We start from the raw sequence: 8,662 nt of genomic DNA on the forward strand, positions 1-8,662 counted from the left end.
AAATACAATATCATCCTATTTTGGTAAACACACGCAAGCATTGTCTCACTAATCACACCTGGATCGTTTTTATTGAGTGGAAATAACATGAATGATATGTTTGAGTTAGAAGCCTAGTGGTGGCCATTTTGACTTTGGAAATACGTTGGGATTATATATAAGTGTTTATGTGAGTGTGTTTTGACTTGAGTTTTGATTATGTTATACTAAAAGTACTGCCAAAATTTTTTTAAAAACTGAAAAATGAGAAATCGTACACTTACTGATATTATAGTAAGTTTATATATATATATATAGTTAACCTTAGTTAGAAATAACCTTAGTAAGTTTACATATATATAGTTACCCTTATACATATTTATACATATTTACTACATGTTCTACAATTCATATATATATATATATATATATATATATATGTTCTGTTATCTGCAGTACAGATGGCTAGAGGCAGGGCGGTTGACTCAGACGCGTCTGGCAGTGGTTCGTGTGGAGGTCATGGCCAAGGACGCAGTACACATGGACAAGGATAATGTTTCTTAGATTGTCGTTGATTTTTTCATATTTTGTATAGCACATTACATTTACAATTCTTTCTTAGATTGTTATTGTTTTTGATGATGTTTGTGATATGTATATATATGTCAATTTTTGACAATGGAAAAAATTATGGTTTTTAATATTATTAAATTATTTTTTTTGTGCCGTAATTATATTTTGCGATCGATTAGCGACCGAACTGTAATCAAATTATAACCGTTAAATTTAAATTTGTGACAGATCGCTAACCAATTAATTTCAAAATCTGCGATCGATTTGCAACTGCGTTTGATAATTGCGACCTACACTTTATGTCGGTCGCGAATTTGCGACCAATATTTATAATTTTGTGACCGATTAGTCGGTCGCTAATTTGCGACCGCTTAAACAATCGATCGCAAAATTATTTGCGACGAGCACTTTTTGCGACCGATTAATTTCTATCGCAAATCGGTCGCTACATCCATTTAGCGACCGATTTCTTATATTTTGCGACCGATATGTCGATCGCAATTTACCAATTTTTTTGTAGTGTTCCTTCCTTGATTCATCACATAGTTGACTTGCTCCAAAGTTTACGGATTTAAAGTATCCAACATGCACTCCCCAATTCCATATTACCCATTATACCTATCACATGCTTGTACAATAGAATTAACAGATTAGTAGTCAACAAATCCAACTTCCTTATCATATTGTCCATTTTGCCATTGAGTGTTGTAATGGCATCAACCTAATAAACTCATGTAGGCTTCTTCCTTTCAGAGTTGTTTTAATAATGGCTATTGCTTGCCATCCCTTCTATTAACTCGTATGCCTCATCAATTCCCTTTCTTTCAAAAGATCCACCAATAGTTGCATCTAAGTAATCTTTATGTTATAAGACAATGCATTATAAAAAGTTTGTACATGTAACCACTTGGGTAGGCAATGATGCGGGCACTTCCTCAATAGGTCATTGAATCTCTCCCAAGCTTCATTCAGACTTTCTTAATCATGGTGGGCAAAATCATTATCTCATTGTAAAGCTTTGTGGTTTTTGAAGATGGAAAGAATTTCGCCAAAAATTTTTAGGTTAATTCCTCCCATGTAGTAAAACTTTTAGTAGGGCATGATTGCAACCAAGACCGTGCTTTATCCCTTAAAGTGAAAGGAGACGATCTCAACCTTATGGCATCATCAAAAACTCTGTTTTGCTTAAATGTATCGCAAATCTCCAGGATATTTGTGATATAGGCATTTGGATCTTCACTGGGCAAGCCTCTATACTGAATTGAGGTGGAAAGCATTTGAATGATTGTAGGTTTGATCTCAAAATTGTTAGCTTCCACCCTAGGCATGGTGATACTTGAAGTGGCTCCATTAAGAGAAGGAGTTGTGTAATCTCGCACGGTGCCAATAGAAGGTTAAGGTCTTTGATTCTTATTGTTGGGCCATGGAGGCACAATCTGCTGCCCTCCTGGTAGAGGTACGTCCCTTGTTTCTAAATCATCAGCCATGTCTACTTGTTGGTCTAGTTCGCTCTCTCGTTCTCTCCTAGCAGCGTTGTTCCTATGATAAGTCTTTTCAATTTCTGGATCAAAGACTAAGGGCTCAGTTTTACAAGATCTTCTTTGCATAAACACCTGAAATACTCTCTAGAAAAAGTAAAAGTAACTAGAAAAATAAATGTCTAAATTAATAATAGGGTAATTAATATTGATATTGGTAATGCTAATCCCCGACAACGGCACCAAAAACTTACCAGACTTTTTGTAAGTGTACGAAATTGCAAACAAGTAATAAAGAGTGAGTAGAGTATCATCCCATAGAGATTGTATACAAAGTACTGAAATTGTGTTAACCTACTATTATTTAAACAATAATAAAGAGAATGTGTTTGAAAATAAAAGAATTAAAGTAAAAATAATAAGAACGAGATCAAGTAAGAAGTTGTTGAAAAGAAATCAAGGTTTAAAAGTTACTAGAGATTGTGACTTTACTTAATTTTATCCAATTTATCCTATTAGTTTGATAATCAATTTTAATTATTCAAGAAGGAGAAATAACCTAAAATCGCTAATAAGCTCTATTGATATTTTATTAGCTATTTTAACCTAATTCAATTACCCATCTTTCAATGGTTCAACCAAATATAGATTAAATCATTAAGTTCTATAAGTATTCAGGAATCCACAAATTAAGGCTTTTAATTTTATGGAAACCTCCCACGAGTCAATCCATCTAGCTCTTGCATCAAGTTGTTATTCCCATGAAATTTATTAACCTGTTCATATCAAAAACCCTTCTCTTGATAGTAATTAATGAAATAAATCAATCCAGTAGAGAAACTTTGCCTGGAAGCATTAAGATCAATAAAAAACTTTACTTGAATAAAAAAAATCAAATCTAATATTATAAACTGGAGTTGAATTAAGCTACATTATATCCCTAATAAAGAGATTTACTTCGACACAGTAAGTAAATCAAACTCAATTAAATTTGTAAATAATCCCATAAAGAATAATAAACAAAAGAGAGTTTAGAAATAAAAAATAGCCAATGATTGGCTTCAATGGCTTCCTTGAATCTTGACACCAACTTGAGTACCTGTAGGCTTAAAGAGAGAGAAAAATATTTAGAAAACAAGCGAATTAGAGATCAAAAGATGATCATAACCTAGCTAATCTCTCTTTTTTTATAGACTCCTTGGAAAATCTCTGAACTTGATTAGGAAATAGAATCTCTAATAAGGAAGAAATAGTTGGAAACTATTTAGGCTTTGTATTTCTTCCAATTTAGGATTCTTCTAGCAGCTTGATAGGATTTAAACTTGATTGGTGTGACATCCTACCGAGTCGAGTCTTAGCATAGAGTCGAGTAGTCGAGTTGAGTCGAGTTGAACCAAACCCGGTTGGGGTAGAATGGGATTATAAGTGGACTTACTTGAGTGAGAGAAAAAGATCAAAGCATATGGGTGAGGATTTATTTGCATTAAAAGATCAAGCTTGGGTCTTAAGTAGTAACCTGTTGACAATTGAGGTACCATTTAGGAAGTTTCACACAAAAATTCATTGATATTTTGATGGCCTACCCGTAATAACCATTTCACTTTCCCATTTTCATCCTTATCTTCATTTACTTCATCTCCTTCCTTTCTCCATCCATTTTCATGGTAGTTAAGCCTTAACTTCAACTTCTCTTCTATCCAAGTAAGTAAACCTTCTTGAAGTTCATAATTGAATCATTTGGTGCTATTTTTAGAATATTCATAAGAATTCTTATTTATAGGTGAAGTGAGTTCAAAGGTAGTAGAAAAAGGAAGTTAAAGAAGAGCTCAAGCTTTTTGGAGTAAAGGTTTGATATCTCTTTTCATTTACCATTTTCTTTGCATGAGAATTTGTGTGGTGTGTTGCTAATGAGACAATATTGCTTCATGTTGAGTGGGAGGACTGGTAATGGTGAGAAAACAGGGGAGGAATTGAATAAATGAAGTAAATAGTGAGTTTATGCTGAAATAGGTTTTGCTGGAAATTTTACCAGTAACTTCATCTTGCTTTTGACCCCATTTAATGATGGAATTAGGAAGTGTCATAGAAGCGTTATTTGTTCCTCTATGTGTTAGCTTTACATGGGTTTTTGAATCATTCAAATCCGAGTTGTATATTGAGAGATATGACCAAACGAGTACAGACTGTGCAGGCTGGAAAACGCGACGCGCGCGCGCGAATTGCATGACGAGCTCGCGACTTGTGCCCGATAACTCACTGCCTCTCATTTTGCACATCTCGCGCTCGCGACTTTGCACTGCACGCTCGTGACTTGTGCCCGATAACTCACTGACTCTCATTTGGTGTTTTACGCGCTCGCGACTTTGCACTGCGCGCTCGCGATGACTCTCATTTTGCATCTCGCGCTCGCGACTTTGCAAGGCGCGCTCGCGACTTTTGTTTTCATGCACTTTTGAACTTCATTTTCTATGCAATTGGATTCCTTTGCTCAACTTGTATGCCTCCAATCATTTTAAAACAAAAATACAACATTAGAACATGTATCAAAACAACATGCAAGCATGCAAATGATGTGAAATCTAATAAACATTATGATTTATGAAGTTATGAACTATTAATATGATGTTGTGTTATATTATTGACACACCAACATTAGGCTCCATTGAGGTTAGGTAGAAACCACTTAGATAAGGCTATGTCGCGACATAGGATAGCAGATCTGCACCCCATACAGTTCGATACTCCGGCTACAAGCCGTTGAGTGGATATGATTATATATAGGCCATAGCGGCCAAGCATACAGTATTCATCCAGTTTCATACAGTTTTTCTTATCACTTCGGTTTCACTATAACCTTATGGAGCCATACAGATATCTTGACATAACATTTCATGAATCATACAGTATTACAAACAGTACGAAAGATAATCAAGGTATAATGAAAGGATCATGTTATATGTGCTTATATGTTTAAATTATCCATATGCATTTACATGCTTATTCCTACACATGTATGCGCTTACTTGTTTCTTTTTATGTTGAGATATCCACTGAGCTTTATTTGCTCAGCGAGTTACCTGTTTAACTCGCAGGTTTTGAGTCTGGACCGTAGAGAGTCAGCTTACAACTGCTGCAGTTCATCTGTAGAAGACTCAGTCTTCAGGGTAGCTACTCATTTGGATGTGTATCTTTTGTCTACCCTTTTTATGGCATGTACAGGGCACACAGTTGGGCCCATTCCATTTTGCAAACTAGTATCATGTTTTGTAAATATTAAGTACATTATTAATATAAACAATATCAGCATGATGTTATATTCCATATACATTATGATTTCAGCATGACAGGCCATACAGTCAACCAGTTTGTAGCGTCTCGGTTCGGTTCATTCGGGTTTACGGGTGGACCGGGAAGGGATGTTACAAATTTTGGTATCAGAGCCCTAGGTTTAGTTTCCCCAGGCTTGCATGCATAAGTCAGTATAGTGTACATGCCATGCTACCCTGATGAACTAAGCAGTTGTTGTTCTTTTAGGAGGATGTCACAGGAAGGTGAGAGCGAGTCACACGCCTCCAGAGCAGTGGAGGGTGAGGCTCCAGTAGCACCAGGTCAAGCCAGAGCAGTGGAGGTTGAGGCTCCAATAGCACCAGGTCAAGAGGTATTGTTAAAGCAACTTGCGGATACTTTTAGACAGATTGCAGGGGTGATACCTCAAGCACCAGTAGTGGTAGAAAGAGAAAGAAAGCCCCCACTAGAGAAGCTTCGAAAATATGGGGCGAAAGAATTCAGTGCTAACAAGGATGATAGTCCAGAAATAGCTGAGTATTGGTTAGATGGGACATCGAGAGTTCTGGAACAATTACAGTGTACACTAGAGGACAAGTTGATTTGTGCCACATCATTGCTGATAGATGAGGCATACACATGGTGGAATACTGTTCAGCAGCGAGTATCAGCAGAGCAGCGTACATGGCAATTCTTCTTGGATGAATTCAAGAAAAAGTTCATTACAGAGGCTTACTTAGATGCGAGAAGGAAAGAATTCTTATACCTGAGGCAGAACAGAGTGTCAGTTGCCGAATATGAAAGAGAATTCACCAGGCTAAGCAGGTATGGTAAGGGGATAGTGACTACAGAGGCCGAAAGGTGTAAAAAGTTTCATGAAGGCCTGAACGATGAGATTCAAATGGGAGTGGTAGCTTCCAGATTCAGAGAGTTTTCAGCTTTGGTAGAGGCAGCTCAGGAGATAGAGCGAATTCAGGCCAGTTAGCGTACCAGACGCCAGCGGTCTCAGCAGAGGAGAGACCAAACTCAGAGTGCACCCAGTGCATATCAGTCAGAAAGCAAGAGATTCAGAGGTGCTAGTAGTTCAGCTAGTTCTAGACCTTCTTTTAGCCAAGGCGCAGCTAGGGTTGCTAACGCGCCAGCGGTATCAGTTGTGGCTAGTTCTGCCGGTGGTAGTCGAGGTTCAGGCAGAGGAATTGGTAGAGGCACCGGTAGAGGTGCAGAGTCAGCCGGTTATACTTTTCCACCTTGTGAGCATTGTGGCAGACGGCATGGTGGAGATTGTTGGTTGGTGACTAGTAAATGTTGGACATGCGGAGCATCAGACCATCAAAAGAAGGATTGTCCGAAGAGGGCAAAAGTTCCTACACAGTTCATAGCAGGCAGAGGTAGAGGTGAGAGCTCCGGAGGGCAGAGACAGCAATCAGAGACTGTGGACAGACCCGATACAAGAGGTCCAGCCAGGGTCTATGCGATGCGAACCAGGGAAGATGAGGGAGCTCCAAATGTAATAGTTGGTGAGTTTTCTTTATGTGATCATACAGTTTCTGCTTTAATTGATCCTGGATCATCTCACTCATACATTAGTGTACCTAAACCTTGGGTTAAAGGGTTAGAAGTTGCATATGTGAGTCAGGGTATGTTAGTTACAAATCCATTAGGAGATGTAGTACAAACTCATACAGTGGTTGAAGGATGTCCAATTGTTATTCATGGAAAAGAGTTTCCAGGAGATCTTATGGAGTTACCATTTAGAGAATTTGATGTTATTCTGGGTATGGATTGGCTATCCAGACATCAGGCTATAGTTGATTGTGCAAAGAAAAGGGTGACACTATATACAACAGCAGGGGAGGAGATTACAGTAGTCGGGAAGCGGCGAGAGTTTCTGGGTAATGTGATATCAGCCATGGCAGCAAAGAGATTAATTCAGAAGGGTTGTGAAGCATACTTGGTATGTGCATTACAGGCAGAGAAGGAACAGTTAAAAGTGCAAGATATACCAACAGTGTGTGATTATCCAGACGTATTTCCAGAAGAGTTACCACCAAGGAGGGAAGTGGAGTTTACCATAGATGTCTATCCTGGAGCAGCACCAGTATCAATTGCACCTTATAGAATGGCACCAGCAGAGTTAAAAGAGTTAAAGATTCAGCTGCAGGAGTTATTGGACAAAGGCTTTATTAGACCCAGTGTATCACCTTGGGGAGCACCGGTATTATTTGTAAAGAAGAAAGATGGAACATTCAGATTGTGCATTGACTACAGACAACTGAACAAACTGACAATCAAGAATAAGTATCCATTGCCTCGAATCGATGATTTGTTTGATCAGCTAAAAGGTGCAGGTATGTTTTCTAAGATCGACCTTAGGTCGGGATACCATCAGTTGCGGATAAAGGAAGAAGATATCGCTAAGACTGCATTCAGGACCCGATATGGTCACTATGAATTTTTAGTCATGCCATTCGGTCTCACAAATGCACCAGCGGTTTTCATGGATCTCATGAACCGCGTGTTTCATTCATATCTGGATCAGTTTGTGGTGGTGTTTATAGATGACATTTTGGTCTACTCCAAAGATAAGGTCGAACATGATAAACATTTGCGAATTGTACTTCAGACACTGAGGGATAAACAGCTTTATGCCAAGCTCAGTAAGTGTGAGTTTTGGCTGGAAGAAGTTTCTTTCTTAGGACATGTGGTGTCATCGGAGGGTATTAGAGTGGATCCTCATAAGATTGAAGCTATTGTTGATTGGAGACCACCCAGAAATGTCACAGAAGTTCGAAGTTTTCTGGGTTTAGCCGGCTATTACAGAAGGTTCGTAAAGGGATTCTCTATCATTGCATCACCTTTAACAAGATTATTGAAGAAAGCAGTCGTATTTCAATGGGAGGATAGATGTCAGCAGAGTTTTGACACTTTGAAGAAAAAGTTGACTGAAGCACCAGTGTTGACCTAGCCAGTGTCAGGTAAAGACTTTGAGATTTACAGTGATGCCTCTCATACTGGGTTAGGATGTGTACTCATGCAAGACAGGAAAGTGGTAGCTTATGTCTCCAGACAGTTAAAGCCACATGAATTGAATTATCCAACCCATGATTTAGAACTGGCAGCCATTGTTCTAGCATTCAAAGTATGGCGGCATTATCTGTACGGTGAAAAGTGTCACATTTACACAGATCATCAAAGTTTAAAGTATTTACCGACACAGAAAGATTTGAATTCAAGACAACGGAAGTGGATGCAGATTCTGGCTAATTATGATTATGTCATTAATTACCATCCGGGCAAAGCTAATGTGGTAGCTGATGCCCTTAGCCGGAAATCATTGTTTGCTTTGA

At 38.3% G+C, this 8,662-nt stretch overlaps 1 non-coding gene across 1 annotated transcript; it reads left to right on the forward strand.

Moving 5' to 3' along the window:
• Window positions 1–1,465: 1,465 nt before the first annotated feature.
• On the forward strand, window positions 1,466–1,571 carry LOC149498218 (small nucleolar RNA R71). Its single transcript, XR_016319841.1, has one exon. It is a non-coding gene; the product is annotated as a small nucleolar RNA R71 (small nucleolar RNA).
• Window positions 1,572–8,662: the final 7,091 nt, after the last annotated feature.

Source organism: Jatropha curcas, chromosome 2 (assembly GCF_041381405.1).
Source record: "Jatropha curcas cultivar XTBG-Jc1 chromosome 2, XTBG_Jcur_1.0, whole genome shotgun sequence".
Taxonomy (NCBI): domain Eukaryota; kingdom Viridiplantae; phylum Streptophyta; class Magnoliopsida; order Malpighiales; family Euphorbiaceae; genus Jatropha; species Jatropha curcas.